General features: G+C 45.1%; 1 protein-coding gene across 3 annotated transcripts in view; it reads left to right on the forward strand.

Annotated features, from left to right (window-relative positions):
* Positions 1-545: 545 nt before the first annotated feature.
* The window catches only part of POU2F2 (POU class 2 homeobox 2), a 102,357-nt gene continuing 76,055 nt past the window's right edge, over positions 546-26,847 (forward strand). Inside the window, exon 1 of one of the 3 annotated variants that reach the window (XM_033158302.1) lies at positions 546-883. The gene's annotated coding sequence lies outside the window, so the exon portion shown is untranslated. The remainder of the gene's footprint in view (positions 884-26,847) is intronic. The other 2 variants (XM_033158305.1, XM_033158310.1) reach the window with 2 other exon arrangements.

Raw genomic sequence — 26,847 nt, forward strand, 5'->3', positions numbered from 1 at the left:
CACACACACACACACACACACACACACATTGCATACAATAGACCCCAGGATCCTAAGTATGCCCGAATAGAATCTCGCCTGATGCCTATCCTACCCTCCGAAGTCCTGCCGTTTTTCCATTCCTGTTTTCCTTCCTATTTTAAGCCCTTATCCTGCTCCAGGACTCAAGAGAGCTTTCCGCTCCCACCCAACCCCTAAGGCTCCCCCCCCCAACCCCTGTCCTAAATATTATAATTTCGTCGTCCCCCCCATCTTAAAGTTCAGAAGCACCTTTCTCATGTTCCGACTTTGATGCCCTCCTCCCCTACACCTCATTTCCAGATCGTAAATAACCCTCACCTTTCTGTATTGCCCCTTCCTTCATTTGTCCCCCGCCCCCCCCACCCCCGTCCCTGCCCCAGCGGGGAACACTCTGGGCATTTTTCTTTCTCCCTCCCACTTCCAAAGACCCGCTTTCTCCCCCACTCAGTCCCTCAGTTTAACAAATTTGGAAACACCCCCCCCCTCTAAAATTAGGAAGCTCCTCTTATTTCTTCCCTCCCATCTGCTCCCCCCTCCAATCAGGGCTCCCTTTCACGCGAGCGAGCCCCATCTCCATCCCCATCTGCTGTTGCTGCCCTGAGCATCTTTCATCCTGGTGCTGATGCTGATGCATCTTTCTCGTTGCCCGGGCAACCGTAGCCGGGGAATGGGGAGGGGAGGGGGGAAATGATGGAGAGAATCCGGCGCGCGCCCTGGCTCGCGCTCTGACTGCTGCTGCCGCCGCCGCCGCCGCCGCCGCCGCTTCTGCTATTGCTGCTGCTTCCCCCTCAGCCCCTGTGTATCTGGGCTGCACCCATGCGCGCATGGAGGAGTCAGCTTGCGCCCACCGATGGAAGCAGAGGTAGGTGCAGTCTCTATGCAATCCCCCCCCACCCCGCCTCCTCCTCCCTGTCTCCTTCCCTCTCTCTCCCATTTAAAAATCTTTAAAACTTTGCATATTAATATCTGCGCTTTGCATAAATCTCACCCGCTCTTTATTGATTGCAAAATGCTTAATGCAGCAGCTGGTCTATTGCACACACACACACACGCATACACACACAAGGCAGTCTATTCCTTTCTCTCTCTTCGTCTCTCAACACAGCAGCTGCAATTGTTCCTTCCAAGAGGCTTTCTTTTTTTCCTCTCCCTGGCATATTATTTTTGCTGGTGTATGTGGCTCAGCCTTTAAGGAAACGGACAAAAAAATTGCAAAGAGGGGAAAATAATAACGGAGAGATGCATATATAAAAATGCATTTTGTTTTTATTTTTTTACAAAAACAAATAAAATGCAAAAATGATATAGGCATGTTTTTTAAAGGGCATTTTTATTCATTGCAAAGGGGAGGCGTTTTTTGCAATGGCAAAAAATGATATTTGCTGGCCGTTCTTTCCTTTTGCAAATGGCTTTGTGCACTGAGCGAATGTTTAAATATATATATATTTTTTGCATGGATGAAAATAAAATCAGAAGACAGAGAAAACGCTATAGAGGATTTTCTGTAAATGTCTCTTTGCTTTTCGGTGGCGGTGGCTCGGCTTTTGATGCTCTGGCGATGGAAGAAAGAAGGGAGGGGAAAAAAGGAGGAATAGACAGAAGGAACCTGAGGAGATGGGGGGTTGTGGCTCCGGCGTTTACGGTTTTGCAAAGCGGGCATATATTGTTAGGAAATGTGTTGCAATATTTGGATTCCTAACCCCCCTCCCGCCCCAGAAGGGGGGGGGTGTTGTGCGTTAGCGGCGATTGCTTTCATACACTAAGGGGGGTGTCTGTGTTTATTGGGGTTTAAGTGAGTATATAGACCCCTCTCTATTATAAACTCAAGTTGCATAATGCGCGGGGGGGTGGGGTGCGAACCGAAGATGGAATGGTTTGGATTGTTCAAAGAACCGGTGGTGAGGATGGGGGGGGGGAAGAGAAAGTGAAGGTTGTTGGGGGGGGGGAAGAAGGTGCAATGGCCGAAGCGAGGAGGGGGCGGCAGATACAGTACATACAACGAGAACTGGACTCTTCTTTTGTCCATGGACGAGGTGGGGGGTGGAGAAGAGGGAGGAAAGGAAGAATGTTATTAATAATTATTAGCAGCCCATGGCAGCTATTGTGTGGAGGGGGAGATATTGCCAGGATCTGGAGGAGGTGGGAGCGTGGGGGGCGCGCGCGCAGGGGAGACCTGGGGTAGTGGCTGGATGGGTGAAGAGGTCAGATTCTGACTGGGCTGTGTTTTTTTCGGGGTAGGGGAGTGTATGAGAAGGGGACCTATATGAGGGGAAGGTGAGAGGAGGTGGATATGGGGGGGCAGGGTGTGTGGCTGAGGCAGGGGAGGAGAGTTGGATAAGAAAGAAAGGAGACAGCTGGATAGAAGAGAGGGGAGCTCCTGGTAAAGGAAGGGGGTTCAGTGGTCTGGATTCAGTGGGGCAGAGAGAGAGGGAGAGAGACTCGGAAAGATAGAGCCAAAGGAATGGAGAGGGACCAAAATTTCGAAAGTGAGTGTGTGAGTTGGGAGGGAGAGAGGGAGATAGAGAGCAGGGAACACATCTCCTAAGAATAGGGTTAAGAATAATGGATCATCTAGGGGCGTGGCTGTTCCCTTCAGCCATCCTGAACCCCCAAATCCAGATCCACCGACTCCCCAAATTCATGTTTGGTGCGATAGGTGTCTCCCAGGCCAAGCTGGAACATCAGCCCAGTTTTCCAAAACGGATGCTATTTCTGTTTCTTGAGTTTTTGCATTAGAGAGTGAGCGAATTGAGGGATGCCTTCTGGTCTGCTGTCCCAGAGCCTGGCATTTCCTTGGCGATTCTCTCTCTCTCTTCATTGGCATTCCCTAACTTGTCCATAGTTACTTGGAGTTCAGAAATAACTAACTGGGCTTTGCTTATGGGGTGAGATGGGCTGGGCACTTACAGGACATTGCCATGAGGAAATTGGGAGCAGTGGTTATATGCTGTAAAGACCCCCTTATTCCTGACAGGTGGGCACGGGCGTAAGTGAAGCAGGCAACAGACTAGGCTGCTTGCCACTGACCTCCCCCCTCTTTGTCAGTGTGTTCATTTAAGACACCAAATTTTTACCTCTTGTCAGCTTAAACCACCAACTGCGCTGTTGCATTTTTCTTTAAGCAGTTGCAAGTCTACCTGTGAGCAGCACTGGTAGATAATTTGCCAGAAGCAAGAGGGTCTTACTTCTGTGACAGAGGGAGAAGTGGAAATTACTCTGGAGTAGGTTCTGCAAAAACCTAATAAATGCAGAAGCCGCGAAGAGTTTTGTAACAGTCCTTTCCCCTGCCAGTTGCATTGTTGGGTGACCCAACAGCTTTTATTTCTTCTTAAATATCCCCATTCAGGCCTCTGCAATTTGAGATGTGTGTGTGTCTTATGTCCCTGCAAGTGTACAAATTGCCCCCGTGGGTGTGCATAATCCATCTATTTGTCATCTATAGGAGTTTACATTTTCCTATATAGATCGTATCCCTTTCTGTTCCTTGTGTGTCTGAATTGGCATGTCAGTTGTTGGGCTGGTAAGTTTCCTTGAGCGCATAAAAAAGACCACACAGTTTTGAAAATTCTTTCTAGTAGCACCTTAGAGACCAACTGAGTTTGTTCCTGGTATGAGCTTTCGTGTGCATGCACACTTCTTCAGATAGACCAACACGGCTACCCACCTGTAACCACACAGTTTTGGTTCAGATTATTTATGGGGAAACACCTGTATTTTCCTAGATTAATCCTCACAGAACAGACTGGAACTGCCACCACACGTATAAAGATTAAGTCAAACTCTGGAAAGAACTCTAACCTTCTATCATTCTTTCATTACCCTAATCTTGTTTACTCAAGTTCAAACGCTTGTGCTCCATATTAATTAATCTGGAGAAGCTAACACCTTCTTGTTCGCTAATGTGGATTAGAATCTTTTACTTCATCCATGAACATGGATTGAAAGGGTGAAAAAACCCCTCCCAGCCTTTTATCACTCAGGTTGTGAGTACAGTGTGATTAAAGCTCACTTTGGGGTAATTAATCTGCATTAAGTGATATTGGGTATGTGCTCTGTATGTGTACGAAAGGGTTGTTAAAGCGTGTCAAGGGGTAGCAGCGATACATTGTCGTGCCCCCTTGTTTTGTGTGAGGCCTTGTGGTTTGCGCGTCTGTTGATATAATGGAGCAGGTCCTTTTGGAACAAGTCCTGTAGCCACCAGACACTTCCGAAATCTTTTTGCTATTACTGCCTTTTCCTTGGATTCTGCGAAGGGTTATTCCCTTTTGGGTGTGGAGTGCAAATCACGGGAAGTGCTCCTTTTGCCTGAACTGCGGAGAATGCCTCGTCCTTCCCTTCAGGTCTGGTCCTGTCAAAAGGCTGGGCTCGCCCCCTGACATTTTGCTGCGGGAGGGAGAACAGCAAATGTCCCTCACCCTCCCTTCTCAAGCCAAGGTGCATATTTAATTGGCTCCTAACTGGAATATTTCACAGGAGCCCGCACTTCCTTCCTATAAAACAGAATAAAATAATAATAATCAAATGATTCACAATTGGCTGCCCTTTCCTGGCATCCGAAACCTGCCTCAGGTGGCTGCTTCACTCTACCTCATGATAGGGCCGGCCATGGTCCCCCCCCCCTTTCTGTTTACTAGGCCTCGCTTTCATAGACCTATCACTGAAACACTATTTCAAAATTACATCTCAATAATCTGGGGTTGTTTTTTAAATCTGGAAGAGTTGCAGCTCCTTGCAGGTGGTAACCCCGACTGGGTTTGAGGAGGGAGCTATGAGCTAGAATTTGCGTTTCTGTGTCCGATTTCTCTCATGAGGAGCCATAGTGACTGAGGGGATTGGAGTGCCCCTGACTTTGTGAGAGCTGGGCCTAGTGGCGAAGGCAGAATGGTTAAAGCTTAAAGCCATGTACACAAGACCACTCCTTTACTCTCCATGATCGTTGATCCGCAATGATTGCGCAATCTCCCCTGAAGTTTTTGCAAAATCGCTAATCTGGATTAGAACCCACGAGTATAAATTGAAAGGGGACGCCATCCCCATGTGCGCAATACGATGTGCTGATGAGTATTGGCAGGCAGTAACACTGAATCTTATATTTGTGGAGAATGTCCCCTATAGAAGTGTGGAATCAGTGTCCTATATATATGAATGGCACCCACATCTGCTGTGTGTTGTCTGTGTGTCTGACTCCTGTGATTTAATTGTATTGCTTTGTGTATTTAGTACAGCCCTGTCTTTCCCCTGCCCACCCCCAGTGTTCGCTAGACGCTACGCATAGGGTCGGAGGAGCCCGGCATGAGAAGCGCCGCACTGTTCCGTTGTTGTGTGTTGCTCTGTGGGTCGGTGCGGTTGCCTGTGTGTGTCTGCCTTTCTTTTTCTGTTGGGTGTGCATCTGCTGTTGTCAAGTGAGACCTCATTTCTCTGCAGTGACCTTTTTTTATTGCTGCCTGGCATGTGTATGTGCATTTGTATGTGCGGGTGCTTCGGTAACCCTTTCAGCACTGCAGTGCCTCTGCCCCTTGCCTTCCTCTACAGCTCACCCTACTGGTTAGGTCCAGTGCGGAAGCCCTTCGAGGGCCTGGCCTGCGATTTCCTCAAGCAACCTGCTTACCAGTCCCTTGGCAACAGGGTGTCCTTCGCTGCCCCATTTCCCTACATTTCCAACCCCAATACACGCTGCTCTCTTGAGCTTCTCGGTGCCTGCCCTTGTCTGCCTGGAACTGTGTGGCAGCCTGACAAGATGTTGACACCCTTATAATGTCCTCGTTCTCCCCTGCCCTGAGCAGTAGGACTTTTAAGTATATATGTATATATTTTGCCACATCCCTCCATCCATCCTTATATATGATCCGTATATTCTTTGTAACCTCTGAACGATTTTGCCAGTTCCGTGTTTTGTGGACCATACCTTTTATTATTGCTCTTTTGCTGTTTATTTCTCACCTTCCATTTATTTCCCTTTTAATTTTCTCTACTTTCCCCTCTAATTGTCATTGCTTTATTTCCTCCTCTCTCCCCCCCTCTACTCCCCTTTCTATCACCCATTTCTCTCCTTTTATGCTTCCTTTGGCTATACCTCCTTCCCAACCTCTCTGACAAAACCCCTCCAAATTCCGTTCCTATTATACCATCGGACTTGGTCCCCTTTGTCCAAACTATATTTCGCCCTCAGGCCGCGCTGGAAGTCATATTTCTGCTGGGAACGGAAGGTGCCCCCTTTCAACCTGGCTTTCCTAAAATCCAGAATGTGAGATGCAGTGGCACAGAGACAGCCTTTAAAAATAAATAAATAGTTTTCTTTTATTTAATCCGAACCCAGACTCTTAATTTAGGTTTAGTGGGGTGCTTACTCCCAGTTGTGAGAGATGACGCGTTAGTGGGAAAAGCGATTCCTAGTTCTCCACTGCTACATAAGAGCAGCCATTTCCTGGTCAAGAAACTGACCGCCAGCTCCATCTCACCCGACAAAGAGTCCAGGTCATTTATTCCATGAATGTCACCTGGGGAGGAGGGGAAGGGAGAGAGAGAGAAAGCAGTCATACCCTTCAGCCATCAAACACTCCATCCCCCCACCCTCACACCACTTTGGTGTCAGTTTCAGTGGGAATTAGATGCTTCCCCCCCACCCCCCAAACACACCTTTACCATATTTTTCTCTGGGGTGGTGGTGTCGTCCAGAAGGCCAGGGATGTGGTTGGTGTGAGGATGTATTGGGGAGGCAGAAAGGGAAAGTGTATCTGGAATCAGGGGTCTGTTTGCTTTATCACAAGCAAAGCAGCCTCACATTCTAGCCCTGGAAGAATAGAGGGATCCGGGAAAGGAAGAAATCATAGAAAGAGGTGCATAAAAGGATTCGTTCTTTCGTTCACCTTGGCTCTCCCGAACAGCTGGAATTTTTAAAAGAAAGAGTAAAAATTACAGACAGATAGAAATATAAGAGGGGAGCAATAGAAATGATTAAAAAGAAGAGCAGGCCCCAATAACAATTAGTGAAACCCACTGTCGTTCTTGTTCCTGGTGTACAATTTATCTGTTGTGCAGTCTGTGTAATTGTGTGACCAAGAGGTTCATTTACGAATCGATGCATGTTAAATGGGAGGCAGTCAATTTAATTACCACTCTTTCTAAAAGTTGATTTCCCCATTAGATAATTTATTTTTTAAATCTGCATCTTCCAGATGTAAATACTGTATAACGATCTTTTTGCAAATCCATAAGGGTAGTTATAAATAGCCGTTGTTGAAAAGTTTTTAAAATGTAGCTAGAAAAAGATGGATTTGCCTGTAAATATATAGATCTAGTTAATCCACAAACAGCAGATTGATTTGTAAATAGAAGTATCAAGATACATCCAGCCTAAGTGTACAATTTTAAACAGAACCTTTTGGAATTGTAGGTATAGCAGTTATATCTATATATCTATATATATCTATATATATCACATTACAATTGAAGATTTGTATGTAAAGTCTCTCAGTTTGCCTTTCCCTATCAGTACAGTACAGTATTATGCAAATATATACACCTGTCCTAAAAAATAACAGGTGCCTTGCTCGAGATCAACACATCTGTAAAAAACAAGATCAGTGCTCCAATAATGAAAACAAAACGAGTTAACTCTACATATAATTCCACATTTGAAAGTGTCTTTTGTTTCGAGCGTCTGTAATGGATCTATCAATAACAGGATCAGTCAGTAAATACATTCATCCGTATCAATAATATCCGGTATCTATCTCCAGAATACAGTTCAATAAATATAAAGGGATCGATTTACAAACCTATAAATAATATACATCACTACATTGCGTCCTTCATTTTCCATTACACCAAGAGCACTTCAAAGCACTTATACAGTGTAAAAGGACTATTGTGAAACAGCCGATCGGGCCCGCTGCCTGCAGTTTTTAAAAAGAGCCTTAACAGGAATGAAGTGGTAGGCCATAAATAATAACTCTGTTTCTAAATATGTTTGCATAGATTTGCATCAACATTTTCAGATGCAAACAAATTGCACAATTAAGTAGTATTTGCCATCCACTGCCAAATTTTGGTGCGATATTAATAACTGTGTCTCTCTTTCCTTTTACTTTCTTTTATTTTGGCTTTCTTGTCTGTGTCTGTCTATCTGCTTATCTATTGTCATCTGTCACAGCCAAATTAAGTACAACCCATAATCAGTTATCCCAGTTCCAAATCATACTTTCAGATATCATAGATACAGAATAATGGGGCGGGGGGGGGGGGAGAGATCTATTCTATTGGATCGGCTAAATATTTACACACACACACACACACACAATCAACTTGTATGCGTTTTTAAATATATAGCTACAATAGATCCATTTTTTTTTTTTAAAGGCATAAATATATAGAAAAGCCGTATGTCATACAGTTTTTTAAAGAGAACCCTTTAGGTGCCTTGAAGTGTAATGATTATTCCTTTCTATAGAGTTCGCTGCAATTAAAGATTTATATGTACCTCTTTTATTTTCTATCTTTTATTGGCATGATTCTGATTTATTTGGGAATCTGGGTACCTGTTAAATACCAGATGTGTAAGGAAATCGAGAGCAAACATCAGTATATAGATATTCAGAAAATTACATTGTAGAATTATACACTGAAAAAATGGCTTCATCCGTTGACAAAATTATTATTTTAATCTTCCCTAAAAAAAACCCTGCAATTCTTCTAATCTGAACATCCTGCGATGGGATTAATATGTAAATTATTCCACAGATACGAATCTTTAGCGTGAGAGGGAATGTTCTTCTGATGGGTTTGGAGGTGGGTCCAGTGTTATTGGTATGTGGCTGAGAAAATGGGTTACAGGATTGGTGCGAATGGAAAACAGGATGGGAGGTGGAGAGGACGAGATGAATGAGTGCAAAAACTCAGCAGCCTGGTTCAGAGGAAGGGCGACCGTGGTGAAATTTAGATGTGTGGAGATCTTGTTAGACTTTTGGCATGTTTTAAGTAAATTCAGAGGGTCCATACCTTTTGGACATCGCATTTGTCTTTGTCTGGATGTGTGAAGAGCCAGCTATCACCCCCGCTGTCCCAATAATCCCCCCGGTCTACCCCTCAGCCTGCTACTTTAGAGAGAGAACAGTCATTCAGCTCCTCATGCTAGGCTGGCAACCAGTATGTTAAATTTCCCCACAGCTGTGAAGACAGCCACTGCCACCTCACCGTGCAGGAAGGAAACAGCCTCCATGTTCTGAACAATGATGAACATTAATGGAACCCAGCTCAGGAAGCAGACGGGATTGTTGTACGCTATGTTGAGAAAAATAATTGCGCCTCCACGGCGTGAGTTCTATTCGACAGTGGCCCTACGCTGAAAACTACGGTGAATTTGGGTCTGTAAAACACTTTCCCTCTCACCCTCTTTGTCGACAGTTTAGGCTTCGGGAAGCATATTGGACCAGAAGTGAGACAGTTTTTACAATCCCGAAGCCTAACAGCTATACAATTGACACCTTGTGTTCAATGAAGGCAGATTCTTACCCCTTCCTAGACTGCAGTTTGCACATAATGCATGGGGGGTTGTGAGAAGCCTCCTCTGCGGGCCCCGGCCACATCTGGGCAGAACGTTGTGCAAAACACTTTCGGGAGGTTTGTGATGACATGCCCCATTCATATTCTAACCACAGCCCTGGCTAAACATAAAAATGGGTCATGCATCTTGATCCAGTGACTTGGCTGTGTTCCTGACGACCTTGTTGACAAGTTGGAATAAAAGTACCTTAGAAGACCCATTTTAAACTTAGCCACATAAAGCAAGCTCGCTAAATCGGGGGCATCGCCAGTTTAGTTGCATTGTAGTTAATAGGACCAGCTCGCTTTAAATCTAAGTACTTCAAATTAATTGGTTTTGTGGATCAGTCTAAGAAACATGTTTTGCTTTATTCGGTGGCCTTTGAGTGTATATCTAGCTAGATCAGTAGTCTTTGTACACAGTTGGGATTAAATGTTACCTTCCAGATTTGATCATGTAGATCATTGGGTGAGTAGCAGTGAATTGTAGCCCAGTGTAAAATCTAATCTACATGCTGCCCCCCCCCAACTCCCTATTTTAAATATGGGGTAAAGACCCTTGCTCCAGATTGACGCCTGTACATCTGTAGGCTTTGAAACCGAAACAATTTCCTTCTGCCTCTGAAATAGTAAGGTAAATGCTGATAGGTATTTTATTCTGCATAGTGTAGGAAAAAAATGCCTAGGATGCATTCTTGGGATATTGCAACATGTTTTTATTTGTTATAAAGTGAAACAATCCCACCTTTTACCCTTGTTGAATTTTGTGTGCTGCAAAATATTTAATGTTTGTTTCCACCACCCCCACAAAATAATTGCAAATCATAAATTTCATGTTTATGTACCATTTTTTAAAAAAGTAACAATGGCTATTTTGTTTCGGGATTTGCCGCTCCCCTACTTTCGGCCTCTAAATTTCTTTTTTCTTCTTATCTTTTCAAAAGAACAAACAGCCAAAAATAAGCTAGAACTGATAAGCACCTGATATTTCTAACATTTAAAGGAGAAATAATTCCTTTTGAACAAAGGGTTGTATTCTGAATGATTTGTGAGCAGAAGCAGTTTTGCGTTGCTTTTTGGTTTCCTCTGATTCTTACGGGGTGTGTCTGTGTGGCTGAAAACAGTATCCTTGCATGCTTGTACAAACCATTGTATTCCGTGGTAATTAACCCAGCCATCACAGTTTTGCTGTGTGGTTGAAGTCACTGCGGTGGATTGGAATTCTACTTTGCCCATAACTGTATATGTATATGTGAGAGGATTAAAAAAAACTTATTTCCCCACTTTTTAATCACCCTTGATTGTTGGGTTGTTTTTTTTTAATTTTACTGGGATTTAGCGTTGAGTAGGTTTGAGTGTGCACTAATTTCAGAGGAGATCTTTCTCATTAAAGTTCATAATAATAATGTTGAGCGACTGATGCTTTCCTAAAGTGCTTCAGGGTGTGCGAGTAACTTTCATTTGTTCTCTTCTCCTCAGACAAAACTGTAAACGGGTGGTGTCTGTCCTGACAGGGTGTGTGTGTGTGTGTGTGTGTGTGTGTGTGTATGTACCATGGACAAATACACAGCATTATCTGCTGGTACACTTTAGTCTCATTTGGTGCTTGGAGTCAAGTCTCCGAAATTGTAATTCCCACCCTTCCGTGTGCCTCTTTAGGAGTGTGTATCGGGGATGGTAAGCCTGTGTTGGAGACTTTGAATGTGGAACCAGGGGTGGTAGTTATTCCAAGTTAGCTAATTTGCAGCGGAGGGGTGTGCTCTTTTGTACAGGCACAACAGGGCCACCACAATCTGGGGTTGCTCTCCTGTTTGCCCCTTCTTTTAAGGGGCACTACTTATGTTAAATGACTGTTCCTTATTCTGGAACATTACTGCTTCTTTGGTCTTAATGGGTGTCCTTTATTTCTGAAAACTACCACTCTGGAAGAGCAAAGGCAAAGCAAAGAAGAACGTGAATGAGGCAGCGTTCACGGAGAAAGTAAAAAAAACACACCACCCAACAACTAAATGGATTTGCAGATTAAGATCCCAGCAATTGGAATGTGACTGGGGCAGGAAGGAAATTGGTTATTGGCAGAGGAATATAGACAGTAGTAAGGAGTACAATAGGGAAAAGGGTTCGCAGCGGCAACCTAGTGTTTACAAGAAGGCCAGAGCCTCTGGTAGATGGGGATATTTATGTCTATGGAAAAGTAACAGTGATTCTGTACATTGTAGACAAGGGTCTTCTGCTCGTATTTTCACTATAGCCTTTCTGTTGTGGGTATATATTTTGATTTGGGGGGGTGGTCAGAAAGTAGACTGAGATCTGTCGGTAGATCTCTGGGTCATTTGCAGTAGATTGGAAACAGTTTCGGACTTCTAATTGTTCAACACAAACACACACACACACGTTAGGCTGTTAGTATCCCTGATCTGTAATAACTCTGATGCAGTATGTATGGCTTGTGGGGTGCAGTAGTAGGCAATTGGTTGTCTTCCCGAGCCACCATTTTGCATCTGGCACCATCCCGCTTAGCCACCATTTTGCCCCACTGGGTTCCAGCTGGTGGGCCACATGGGGTGCTAGTAAAAAAAAAACCACAAACCAATAGACCCCACAAGTCCAAAGTCTTTCCACGCCTGCATTTCTTTTGAAGTACCTTGCAGATCAGAAACATGAGGGCTGTTTCTTTATTGCAAGTCAGTGGATATACTTAAGGCAGCCACTTTTTTACCCTTAATAGAGGCTATTTTTTAATGGCTCCTATGCAGAAGTTCTATGGGGCAAGCCCTCTCTGTTAGGTCAGAAAAAAGCACGTCTCTTGAATTTCTGCCTGTTGTATAGCTGTTAGGTAAGGTAGCCAAGTCTGTAGTTGTGAGGGATTTGAAAATATACTAGAAGCCTGCAAAGAGTGAAAAGCAGGGAGGCTGTGGAATTAAACGGACCCTAATTAAGGTACCGCAGCACAAGAGTAAACTTAGTGTACCTGGGTTGCTGCAGGCGCAGGAAGGCACCTGGTAACCTCACCTGAAAAGTGTGCGATAAGGTGCCTGTTTTGGGGTAGAGAAGCAGCACTTTCATAGTTTTCGTAAGTGCCTGTTGGGTCATGCTTGGCTGAAAAACTGGCAGCTCTTTTAAGTCCCCTTTCTCTCTCTCTCTCTCCACGCACAGGGTGTCTACAGCCAGACAACCTTTTACACCGCCACAATCACTTGAACATACGGCTCATATATGAAAATAGGCACACCCTCTAGGAAAATTGGGACGTCCTGATTGCCACAACCAGTGACCACAAGCACACCACCACCACACTATGATTTCACATTGGGAAAAGGCTCACACTACTTCTTAGTGCTTGCAATAGAAACACTGTAGGTTTTTGTTTTGGTATTTTGTTGTTCCTTGATTGTACTGTATTCCAGTTTCAACTATATTGTATATTTGGTGCTTGCGTTGTCTTTTTTTAATATATTATTGCACACTGCCTGGAGAGGTTTGCGTAACAAGCAGTATTTAAATAAATAAAGAGGAGAGTCCCTGTGCCTTACCCAGGCGATTAGTTGATGTATGTGTTGCCAGAGCTGCAGAGCAAAGGATGCAACACTACGTAATTTCACTCACTGTGTTTAAAGTGGAGTCCCACCCCTCGCCAAGAGTGTACTATTGGGTTTTCGCTTCAGGTGCGAAGATGTATGTGGCTGGCCCTGAATGTATAATCGCCTTCTTGAAGGTCTATATAAAGGGAGTGGCTCCGATAGGCAAGTCTCAAATATGGTTTGTTGACTGGTGAGTTATGTTTTAAGCATGTCAGCTAAGTCAGCTGAAGCCCACCCACCTCTTTGTGAAGGGGTTGGCAAAACAAAACATAGCATTTAAACACCTTGCCACATGCAGAGATTGATTAATGCATGTAATTGACACCTCTTGGCTATCGTATTTATAATAAAACCACGCTGTACATTCACCTGCCGTGTTGCGTCCTAAGGGACTTGCCCAAGGTCACTCAAGAAGCTTGTAGCAGAGAAAAGGAACTAACCTAGACATTTGCCTCTCAGACCAGGGCTCATTGCTCCTGTATTATCTGTCTGTCACCGTCAGGGATAGGGAAGAAATTCAGTTCCCATTTTAATGGGAACCTATCTAATTTGCCCTTTCCAAAACAATACGGGAACAGCTACGTACTCAAAATTTGTATTCTCTGAATTTTGCAATGCAGTTCTTTAAAACAAAACAATGTGTGAATAAAACGTACATGTTATGGAAAAGTGTGCATGAAAATGAATTTATTGGTGAAAACAACTCACAAGAGTGCATTATATCATGCAAAATTGCTTACAAAAATTGTATATTGGGATGAATGCACACAAAAATGCTGATGAATTTTTGTAAAGGTTTTGTTTTACTTTTTTTAATGCAGATTGTTATGGAAATGTGGCGAACTTAAGAATGGAAAAACGAGAAACAGAGAAGCCTAATACCGGATACAGCAAAATTTTCATTTATGGTTTTCACCAAATGCTAAAGCTGTTATGGATGTACAAAATGAATTTAAAGTGTAAATGTAGGGTTGCCATATTTCAGACAGTGAGAATCAGGACAGAAAAGATGTGTGTGTGTGTTTTTAAAAAACCAACCAAAAACGTTTTTGAGCCATACGTCTGGTATTTCCCTTTTTGTTGTTGTCCAAAATAAGATTTGTATCACTATTGGAATTTACTTACTTATTAGAAATTCATACTGTTCTTCACCCAGAGAGTGCAGGATGCACAACAACCCTAAGAGGTAGGTTAGTCTGAGAGACGTTGACTAGCTCAGGGTCATCCACTGAGTTTTCTGGCTGAGTGAAGATCTAAACCCAGGACTTAACAGTGCTGTTTTACAAGGCTGCTGTACAGGATATAATCTCATAACATAGAACAATGGTCTAGACTCCTTCAGGATCCCTTTGTGCATCAACTCATTGGCAGAGGAATCACTACAGAGGTGCCACAAAACCCCACAGGATTCTGGGTCATGTTCTACAGTGTGCACACACAGGCCGGGACTTTTAGGACCTCACTACTGTGTCATCTAAACTGAGGGAATGACCTAGAACAATATGGTGTGCATGGGCAGAGGTGGAGCTAGCTGCTCCGGCACCCGGAGCGGCGCACATGCTGTGCACCCGGGGGGCGGATCTAGTCGCCATAGGGGTGGGGTTGCGAGTGTCCCAGGGGAGCGGGGCGGCAATGTCACCCCCCTCAGGGATGACACCCGGGGCGGACTGCACACACCGCACCTCCCTTCCTACACCAGTGCCCATGGGCACCATAGCACCTTCAGAAAATCCACTTGGCACCCACCAAAGCCCACAGCCCCCCTTTTAAATTGAGATTTTTTTGTGTTTTGGTACTAGTTTTGCTTGTTTTCATTAGTTTCCCCCTCTGTGAAATAGGTCCTTTGTGGTGACCCCTGGCTAAGGTTTGCATCTGTGCTGTACATTCAAAGTGGTATTATAACACTTTCAACAGTAATGGTCCGCCCCCACCAAGAATCCTGGGAACTGTAGTTTCTTAAGGGTGTTGAGAGTGTTATTGGGAGACCCCTGTTCCCCTCACAGAGCTACAGTTCCCAGAGTTCCTTGAGAAGAAGGATTGATTGTTAAACCACTCTGAGAATTGCAGCTCTCCCAGGTAGTAGGGGGGTCTGCTAAAAAAAACCTCTCAGCACCCTTTGCAGTTCCCAGAATTCTTTGAGGAAAGCCACGACCGTTTAAAGTGGCATAATACTGCTTTAAATGTAGTAGCTTCACATAACGGGAAGCACTGGTAGAGTTGGCAAGCTTTTTTCCAGGAACTATTGTCTGCCACTACCAATCTCTTCACCGACGAACCCATCGGAAGCTTCTGAGGAACTCAGTGCTGCCCAGAACACATTTTGAAAATAAAGTTGGCAGTGTAGCCAAGAGATCATTAAGTATCTAAGGGTGTGTTCACATTTCTCTCCTCCAAAACCGGTTGCTTAGTTAGTGGCTGATCTCAGCTGTGGTGGCTGCTCTGTATTCCCTGGAAATTGAGTAAGGGACTTTGAAAAACCCAGCCTTTGCATCAAATTCTGCCTAGGAGGAGAAAGGACTTTAATAAGACACACCATAATGCACTTTAAATTATGCTTTTGTACACACAGCCAAGCTTGTTAAAACATGGATCTTTCCTTCACCTTCTCAGCGGATGCTTATGCACTGAGTGACAATTGTGAACTATGCTGGATATCGCGAAGATCGAATCAGAGGGGGTTGATGGCCAGTCTGGAATAATTATTTCAGAATTAAAGAGCGCCACGAGCAATAAAACACACTGTACGCTAAGAGGCAATGTAGAAATGATAAATAGTAATATTGATCTTTCGGTATGCCCCCTTTGATAGCGTTATCAGGTCTCCGATATGAAAAGCAAAGAACCTCTGTCCACGTAGGATGGGAATCTTATTCTCTTGTGACCCGCCCTGGGGATCTTCAGGTGAAGGGCAGTATACAAATTTAATACATAATAATAAAAAGGGATTCCCTTTCTCCCTCACTTTCTCCTCTCTTTGGAAATGACATGGGGACATGCCTCCAAGGGGCAAAACTATTGTTCCCTGCACCCCCGAGGGCTGCTCAAAATCTAGCCCTGCCAGGGAAGGAAATAGCTGTTGAAGTTCTCCATCTTCAGGGATAACCTAGGAAAATTTTGGCCATGGACTTGCTACCTGCTGAGGAAGATCCTAGTAAATGTTTTTGGCAATGAAGCCTCACCAATCCCAGTCTGCCCTCAGCCACCCCCCACTTGCCTTCCTTCCTACTTTATGATAAGGTTACCAGACCTCCCCGTTTCCTGGGGACAGTCCCTGGATTTACAAATCAGTCCCCATACAAAATCCATTGAAGTTGAAAAGTGTCCCTAGATTCATTGCAAGAAATCTGGTAACCTTACTTTATGAGTCCAGAGGATGCCTGCCAGCTTCTTCCACAGTAATCTCCGTGTTGCCATTGCAGAACTCAGCCGGCAAATGGATGGAGACACAATTAGAATGAGTTTCCTCCCACCCCTGATGGGCTCCTAGCCTTCTGCCCTGCCCAATTTACACCGATCAGTGGTTCTAGGGTGAACATATATTCCATGACTGGGTCTCACCATTGCCCCATATCAACTGAGAGCACATCAGCACTCCCTTGCAACGGTGGATTGTAGGGGAAGTTCTGGTGGGGCAGGCTAGCCACTTTCAGGGCACTTTTGCCCACAAGTTCTGATCTTCTCATTGAGGAACCCCTGATAAGCTTCCAGGGAAATCCAGGGTTTTAAAAATCATTGCATTATCACTGCTCTAGTGTGGATAGCAGCAAAGTTTGCTGGAGGATTAATTTGACAACAGAAGACCACCGGCCGTTTGCCCCAGCCAGTCTTCCCTCCCCACCCCTCTTTTGCCTTTGGTTAGCAACTGGGGGCCCAGACTTGCCCCCTCCCCATTTTATTTCGCTGCTGCTCTGATGCTGGAGAAGGTTGAAGCCATATTGAGCCAGGAACTGCCAAGGGCCCTGGGAGGCTTTTGATTTTTAGCAAGCAAATAACGGGGAAGAAAACAGAAGCGGCAGATTGGGAAAGTAGTTGCCTAACGCCATCAATGGTAAAAGTCCATTCCTTAAGTTTGTCGCAAGTAATTCCACTTTCACCAGGGGCGAAAGCACATTGTCACATACATTTTCCTGATATAATTGCTTGTTTCCCTGTCCGCAACAATTGATGTGTAGGGCTTTCATAACTTCAGCATGGCATGTCCTCTGCAGAATTAGGTTCCCCTGGACAAAAACACACAGTGGAGATGGATTCACAATCTATGCACATCACTCTCAGGGTGTACTTCCTCTGTTTGGCACACTAGTGGAGCCCCTGCCAGGCTGGAAAGCGAAGGGAACCCTTGCAAATGAAGGCAGAATGCAATGGACATCTAGCCACTTGGCTGTCTTTTGTTATGGAAGTCCACCTGAGTGCCAGCAAACCTACTTGCAGAATGCCCAGCTCTAGTATGTATTCAGAGGCTCTGCATGCCCCAAAGGTGTAAGGGTTGCCAGCTTTTTAACCGGCCCTGCTCCTGTGCTTTCAGCAGTTGAAATTTTCTCCTGGCGTGTTGATATAGCGAGGGGGATAGCTTCACCTACCAGTGGCGCAGTTAGATAATGTTAGCCTCTAATAACCTCCCCTTTTTTATATGGTAATGTGCAAGAATGTAAAGAAGAGACCTGCTGGATCAGGCCAAAGCTCTGCCTAAGTCAGGCATAGGCAAACTCGGCCCTCCAGATGTTTTGGGACTACAACTCCCATCATCCCTAGCTAACAGGACCAGTGGTCAGGGATGATGGGAGTTGTGGTCCCAAAACATCTGGAGGTCCGAGTTTGCCTATGCTTGGTCTAAGTCCAACATCCTGCTTCACACGGTGGCCAACAAGATGCCCATGGAAAACCTGCAAGTAGGACGTGAGCACAATAACCTCTGCACCAGATCCTTAGCAACTGGTATGCAGAGATACACTGCCTCCAATACTGGTGGTAATATAGCCATCATGAGTAGTAGTAGCTGCTTTCCTGTCCACGAATTTGTCCAACCCCCTTAAAAAAATTGTGCAGGTTGGCAGTCATTGCTGCATCTTGTGGATTTCGTAGTTTTCACTATGGTGCTGTGTGAAGAAGAATGAAAATGACTTCCTTTTGTCTGGCCAGAAACTTCTACCCTTCATTCAAAAATGTGGTACGTCAGCTGCCTTGCTGTGATTGGGGGAGCCTCCTTCTCATTCTGTGGCTGGAGGCCATCAACTTCCACCCCAAAATCCTTTCCCGATGGTGCCACTGAACACGAGAGCAGCTCTTCCAGATAAGTTCCATGCAGTCCAGCATTCTGTTCCCCACCGGATGCCTCTGGGAAGCTCAGAAGCAAGGCAGGAAGGCAACAGCACCCTGTCCCCTATTTGTCCTCAGAATCTGGCAATTCAGAAGTATTCTGCCTGAAAACATCTAGCTTGCACTTAGCAATCAAAACTAATGGCCACCGATAGACCTGCCCTCCATGAATTTGTCTAATCCCCTTTTAAAAGCCGGCTGAATTAGTGGCGATCACCATATCTTGTGGTAGTCAATTCCGTAAGTTAATTATGCCCTGTGAGAAGAACTACTATCTTTTCTCTGTCATGAATCTGTCTTGCTTAATTTCTCTGCGTTTGTGTGTGTGGCTGCTGTTTTAACGGCACAGAAGAAAAGCCAGTGGGGAAGTTGGCAACCTGACAAAGGCATAGAGCTCAAGATGACGGGGAATCTCAAATTCTCACTAGCTTTTTGGTTTTTTGGCAGGGCAAAATTGCTGGGGAATCCTGGCCGTTGTAGGGTGTGCGTGAGAATCGAAAGGCACACTCGTGAAATGAACAAGTGCGCACACCCCTTTCACGTCTATTGCAGTAATGCCCAATATGATTGCCCCTGCATTTTATTTCCATGGGTATACTCCATTGTTGAGCAGTGCTGCCAAATGTTTAATAATGGGATGCTCTTGCGCCCTGGTGGTGTCTGAAATGAAGGACATCTTTTACATTCTGCGGAAAAAGGAGGGATGCTTACGCCCTCAGGGACTGTGATGCTCTGGGTTAGTGAAGAAGGCAAAGCCTGGCTCACTGATGAAGTACTGGCCAGTTTTTGTTGGACTGCCTGAAACACAGATCATTCTTGGCTATTGGTCAAGCTGCCTGGGGCCAATGGGAGTTGGAATCCAATATCTTCTGGAGGGCACCATGTTGGCTACTGCTATTCTGTAGGAATAGGCAACCTTTCCGCCTCTTGCCTGGAACATAAAATAAACCTAGTGATTTAAAATAATAGCAACTTGCTTCGTTCTCCAGCCAGTCTGTGGCCCCCGAAAGCAGCAACCTGGGCAAAATCAACCAATCTCTTGATTTGAGCTCCCGGGAGAAAAAGATGGGATATAAATGCAGTAACTAAATAGCAATAATAACGAAGGAAAACTGATGGGGAGTGGTGGCGGCGAGCCTACCCTTGGTATAAGAGAGTTCCCCTTAGGGGGAGGCTTTTCAAAGGGGGGAGCTTTTCAAAGATATCAGAACCCACGCGAGTTTGTGGGACAGGAAAAGCATGGCATAAAATTAACTATGTGCTTGCACTCAAATACAGTGGTACCTCTGGTTACGTACTTAATTCGTTCCGGAGGTCCGTTCTTAACCTGAAACTGTTCTTAACCTGAAGCACCACTTTAGCTAATGGGACCTCCCGCTGCCGCCGCGCCGCCAGAGCACGATTTCTGTTCTTATCCTGAAGCAAAGTTCTTAACCTGAACAAAATATAAAATCCTTCCAGTAGCACCTTAGAGACCAACTAAGTTTGTTCTTGGTATGAGCTTTCGTGTGCATGCACACTTCTTCAGATACCTGAAGCGTTATTTCCGGGTTAGCGGAGTCTGTAAGCTGAAGCGTATGTAACCTGAAGCGTATGTAACCCGAGGTACCACTGTACTGTGTTTTCTTCGAAGCTGATGGTAAGCAGGGCCAACCCAAAAACGTCACATCCCAGAAGGAGTTATTTCCCAGGTTTTGTCTCAGTCAGCCGTCTTGAGCTTCTGAAAAACAGCATATAAATGTTTAAAATAAGTAAAGATAAGGCCATGAAAAAGGTGGTTGGAATGGGTGCAGGAAGCTTGGTGTAAAGATCAACCCTGAGCCACGACGGGTGAGAATAAGACTGAAGTGTTTGCAGCGTGGGCTGATAAACCAGATGCTAACCGCAGATTTATTTTAGGGGTGTGTGTGTCTCCCCCAAACAATGGAGATGTAGTGGGAGGAATAAAAGCTTGCAAGATCAGGTCTTCATCCGTGACAGTGAATCGGAGGCTAGGTAGGAGCTTGGGCTATCTTGGCGACAATAACCATCCTTCCTGATCAATAATACATAATGAACACCGCATCATTAAATAATTCATCGGCAGCAAATAATTTCTGTGCCCCGAGGAGGGGAAGAAAAGCCATCTCTTTAGTGCCCCGCTGGGCCAGCCTTGTGGTTTGCAGTGATTAATTAGTTTTATTTCATAATTAGCCCCCATCCTGCTGCCCCTGATAGAAGATTCCCATGCAGGAAAAAAAATAGCTTTGAAAGCCTCAGGGGTTTGGTAAGAAAGGAAATAGAGCAATGCTTGCAAGCTTGGACCTGGTGCAAACGCGTTTCTTTCTTCCCATTTTCTCTCCCACTCTTCCTTCTCTCTTTTCTTTCCTGTTGTGTTCACTGTTGTACATCTTTCTTGCTCATTTGCGTACATCCTTGTGTATTTCTTTGGCCAGCTTTCTACTTTCCCCCCCTTTTAAAATCTTTTTCAAGTTTCTTCTTTGATCCAGACAGCTTTTGTTTAAAACAAGCCAACAAAATAAGCAGCCACCCACTCACAACACCCTCTTCCCCCTTAAGAGAGAGAGAGAGAGAGAGAGACTCCCCCCCCAGTCTTCCCCCAAATGAGACAAACCAGTGGACCACATCTCTTCTGATGTAGAGGATTGCAACCCCTGTCGCCGATGGAAGGCCAATACACCCATGCAAAGTCCTCGTTTGCCATAAGAGGGTGAACATACTGTGGCCAAATGTCTAGTTTCTGTGCCTAAATTATCTATCCCAGCGTATTATTGGTTGCCAAAGGGGCAGAAATCTAGGCATCCCAAAAATTTAGCCATGTTGACCCGGAAGAAGAGTCCGTACTTGAGCAAATTGTGTGTGAACTTTAGAGTTATCTAGAACTCTTCATCATGCTAAATGATAAACAAAGCTGGGGTGTTGGTGATAAAAATTGTCAGCCAAGTTACTGCCCCCTGTGCACCTTTTTCTTTGTTTGCCGCATAGCTAGATTAAAAGTTCTGGAAAACCTGAAAAAAAAACTTGCATTATGTTTTATGACATTTTGGTTGGCCTAATGAACACATAAAGACCCAAACACAGATCTTTGGAACCCCAAGGACTGTGAGAATGAAAAGGAATGTAAAAAACTTGACAGATAGAAAACCACCCGGGGTGTGTGTGTAGTATTCCAGGACTATTTCCGCTGAGCTGTATCTGGCTTGCCAAAATACCCCCAACTTTTGATCATACAAGAGTTCAGAAACGCCAGACTTATATACCTGTATCTGTGCTTTGACCACTCCTCCTTTCCCCCCACCCTTCCCAGAGCATGGAAACCTCTTGCCTCAGCTCCCCCCTCCCCCAGACCAGCCCTTCCAGTCTCCTGATGCAGTTGGAATGTAACTGGATTCCACTAACCGGATTTCTGAAGCAGATTTTCACAGGTTCAGCAATTCCCGACTGGGGATGGTGGGCTGCGCCGTTCTTCGGTTGCCCTGTCCCTGTTTATTCAGGTCCAGCAGTTTGGCATCAAGGGAAGAGAGAGAAGGGAGTAGGAAGAAAGTATATGGATGAACCTTCTTTCTTCCCTTAAGGATGCTTGGGGATGATGGGGTCCAAGGATGGGGCAGTTTCTTCTTCTCTCGTCTTTCTTCCTGATGGTCTTAGCATGAGCTTGTGTTCGCTCTTCCATGGCTAGACCTTCGGAGAGTGAACAGATGCGCTCCTAAGCAGGATACCTCTGAATATGTAAATGCAGATTTGTAGACATTGACAGAATCTGCATTGGGTCACAGTTCCTAGGAAACCTGCATATGCTTCAACCATTCTTACGGACACATTTGGACAAAGTCTGCACACAGCCACATGATTGCATGCATGCGTGACACTAAAAAGCGCCATTTAGCCCACCACAGAACAACTTGGGAGTGCGTGTGAATTATTTTTTTTTGATGTGTGGAAATCCAGTTTTAAAAGGTGGGCCCTGCTGGATGGGGGATTTACATCTGTGATGAAGCTCAGTGCTATGCTTTTCTCACACCAAGAATTCCTGCAGTGCCTAATGAATGAAGGGAAAAGGTTTTGTGGCACCTCGTAAAGCTTTTCAAGTACTCTGTACCTGGCTCTACCATAAGAAAGAACACAGAGCTCTGCTGCATCAGAGCACAACCCATCTACCGGTAGCTCAGCATCCTGCTTCCAACAATGGCCAAACACTGGAATCTAGATGGAATCTGTAATCTAATGGACCTTTGTCTGATCTAGTAAGGCAGTTTCCACATCCTTATCCAGTAAGCATCGTTTAAATCTCAAGCGCTCTTAAATGTAAATCATGCAACTCAGCCCTGAAGTGCATCAAGTTTTGCTCTGCTTTATTCTTCCCCTTGCTTGGTTCACTAAATCTGGAGACAGACAATTGTCTCTCATGTGTTTTCCTAGATAGCTGGAGACACCTCGAAAGAGACATTGCTGGTGGTAGTGTGAATTTTCATCTGTGCCGAACAGGTTTGGCAGGCTTTTGTATTGTTTCAAAAACCTACCAAACCTGTTGGATCAGTGAGGCAAAAGACAGGAACTGATGCCTTTCCCAAATCATTTTCAGTTATCAAAAATAAGCAGCTATTTGCCAGATCCATCCTAAGAAAAATAAAAAAGCCACCAGGGCGGAAACATTATTCCCTATTTGGGTGCGGTTAGAATGCATCCCCCGCTTTGGGCAGTGGTTTTATACCTTCCCATTGTATGCTTTGCAACATGGATGAATTCCTCTGCTTTTGTATCACTTCCAGCGTGTCAGCATGTCACAGGAGAAGTACATCTTTCCTTTTACGTGCCGTGACGCTCTTTCCGTCTGGGCATCCTTGGTTGTTTGCCACTGTTTTGGTTCCAGTTTCCTCTTCTCACTTCTTCGGCCCTGGCATATTTTGTGGCTGGTGGAAACACCAGAGCCCCATCACCAGTCACGTCTTTGAGCCATTATTCATACGTTGCTCTCGTGACCTTCACCAGGATGGTTTCGAATTCATATTTATGGGGTCACAAGGTGGGGGTGAGGGGAGGAGGGGCGTGCAAGGCTCTAGGGTAAACATGACCCCTCTTCTACATTGCAAGCCATATGGGCATCCAAACCAGTCCATCTCTCCAAAGCAGAACATGCACTGCTTCAGCACAAGCCAGCAGCACACTGTTAAACTTTTTTTAAAAATAAAATGTCTTAATATCTTCAAACTGGAGTGTGGCTATGCTGTCCTGCACCATGAACGATACACACAATGTACACAATTAATTAAAACAGGCACCGGGGTGTCTGCAGATGACAACATCCTAAAAGCCAGTACCCATCTCCATTCTCCAGCTTGCTGTGCAACACCCACTCAACTTTCCCCATCCAGACCCCTGTAATATCTAGGCAGCAGTTGTGCACTGAACATAGAATTGTGCAGTTGGAAGGGACCATGGCGGTCATCTAGTCCAACCCCCTACAGTGCAGGAATCTTTTGCCTAACATGGGGCTCGAACCCACGGCCCTGAGATTGAGAGTCTCATGCTGAGCCTTTGGGCGGTTTCCTTCCAACTATACAATTATGTAATTCTATTACTCTAAGTGGCAAAGGCATGTGACAAAGTTACTTGGGATGCTTGACTTATTGCATATTTGCACCAAATCATCATGTGGTGTTTACCCTTCCGAAGGAATAGACCAAGGAGGCCAGCCCAGCTGCACAGAATGGGATGCAGAGTACATGCTAATTGCCTCTCAGAAGTCAGATTATCTGAATTTTAGGATGAGATAAAGCAGGCTTACAAGTAGGCACTTGCAAGGTCACCTGTGGCGAGTTAAAGCTTTGTCTGCAGGTGACCAAGCAGTAAAGATTTTGTAAACTAGATGGCAGTGGGTACTTATTTTGTCAACGGGCAACAAACAGCAAGCATAGATAGGTGTGAGAAGATGGACTGGCAAACACTTGGGTGGGAATTATTTACAGATTTTATCCAAAGGCAGAACTAGTATATGTAAGATAAAATCCAGGTATTATTGTGGTATCCAGCTGTGCATGGCAATATGTCTGACTATCTATCTATCTATCTATCTATCTATCTTCTTTGATAAAGGATAAAGATGCAAGTAGCTTAAATAATCTGAAACCTTCACCTACCACACCGCCCCAGTTGTATTTCTGGATCTCTTTCTCTTTACTTCCTCATCTGTTTAATTCATGACCCCTTTGACATGCAAATTCACATGTAGTCAAGCTCCTCAGGCCCATTTTGTCTGCAAAAAGAGATTTTTCTGGACTTGATACAGATACAGTGGTACATCGACTTATGAATTCAATCCGTTCCGAATGCACATTCGTAGGTTGAAAAATTCGTAAGTCGAAAAAAGCTATTTCTCCATCGGAATGCATTGGAAACAAAAAATTTGGAAAAATTCGTAAGTCGAGTAAACCGCATCTAAAACCGCCAATGGATATCCTTCGGATGTCGAAAAATTCATAGGCGTGCGGGCACTTTTTTCATTCGTAAGTCGAAAAATTCATATGTCGAGTAATTCATAAGTCGAGGTACCACTGTATATAACCAGAATGGACAACATCAGATTGTCCCCTCAGTGACTTACTGTGCAGCACAGTGATGCATACTTAAAGCTCTAGAATCCTAAGTTTCGTTCAGAAACAAACAAATAAGTTTCTAGACCTCAGGAGGGTAGAGATAAGATTTAGATTTAAAATTGGACAGACATGGTAAAGGATTGGAAATTAGGAAGCACACTTCACGTATTATGATAGATGTATGCCTGTAAAGTGCTATTTTATGAGTTGCGCCAAGTTTTAGAGTAACAGGTCCAGAAGAAAAATGTGGGAAAAGCACACGATGGCTGTGATGAAGCAGTGCCAGAGTTGTGGAAGTTTTGTATGGAAGCATTATTACAGGTAACAACGTGTGCCATTGAAATAAGCACATGATAGCTGTGGCCCTCTGTCATTTGTGGGGGGTCTTCATTACTAAGCAAGTACTGTATATGGCAACAGGGCGAAGAGTTGGGAAGGTGGTCTCTTTTTTTTCACATGTTCGCTCCCCCTGCCACCTCTTTCCCTGCACAGGGGTCTTTTCCTGTACCTTCTACCCCACAGCCCATGTATTTCCCCTTGCCCCGTTCCTGTCGATAGGTTAATTGCCCAGGGTCAGGGTTATTGACAGCCTGATTAGTGCCCCTGTCAGCTCTGTACCAGGCTAATCTAGGCGGCCACAGCCCGGAAACACCAGCGCATTGATTTTTTGGGGGATTCCCAGCGACCCCCGCGCTGACACATTGATCCGGCTCCCGGGAGCGAACTCTCTGTCAGCGCTTTGCTGCAGGCCTGCCTTCCTGTCCCAGCCGCATGCACTCCGCGCCAAACTCAGGCTGGGAAGCTAAAAAAAAGAGAGAGAGAGAGAGGTGCCAGTTTTTTTCGTCGCTATACTTGCTGGGATTAAAAATGCCCAATTTGTGATCCCTTGCTTGAACCGCTTGGCCACAGACATCTCCCACAAGTGGCAACAATAGAGGGACCCGACTCCCCACTTCCCAGTTTGAGGCAAAGTATTGAAATGCCCACTCCTCCTCCTTCTGCACTGTGTCTCAGAGTGCCTAACATACAATCAGAGAATCGTAGAGTTGGAAGGGACCCTGAGGGTCAACTAGTCCAACCCCTGGCAAGGCAGGAATCTTTTGCCCAATGTGGGGCTCAAACCCATGACCCTGAGATCTCATGCTCTGCTGACTGAGCTATCCCAGGACTAGGACACCCCAGAGCTTCCTTTACCTCTTCTCTAAGCAAAGGCCCAAGAGGTTTTGGTGCCTGAAGCCAAACTCTAAACGGTGCCCCCACAGAAGTAAATAATACAGCCAACAACTACATCGTTGACAATGGACACTCCTTGTGCCTGCATATTCATTTTACTTATTTATCAGATTTATACCCCACCTTTCCTCCAAGGAGCTCACAGTGGCATACATGGTACTCTTCCACCCCATTTTATCCAGACAGCATCCCTGTGAGGTAGGCTAGGCCGAGAGACTGTGACTGGCTCCAGGTCACCCCCAGTGAGTTTCATGGCCGAACAGGGATTTGAACCATGGTCTCCCAGGTCCTAGTCCAACACTCTTGGCCCTGGTGGGGTTTCTGCTCTTTCATTCTCCCACCTGCTATAGCTTACACCCTTTCTAACATCTGCTACAACCCTCCTTACCTCCTTCCTTCCATCTTGGAGGATGCAAATGCAAAAGAGGATAGGGCTCTTGCACCTTGAACAGTGGTGCGGAAGATGGGAAGCAACACTCTAAGCCCTGCTGTTCCTAGGCCCGTGCATCGAGCGGCCACAGAGGAAGGGGGCCGAAAAAGTGCCATTGTGGCCGACCCTCCGG

The sequence above is a fragment of the Lacerta agilis genome, chromosome 8, assembly GCF_009819535.1.
Source record: "Lacerta agilis isolate rLacAgi1 chromosome 8, rLacAgi1.pri, whole genome shotgun sequence".
NCBI lineage: Eukaryota > Metazoa > Chordata > Lepidosauria > Squamata > Lacertidae > Lacerta > Lacerta agilis.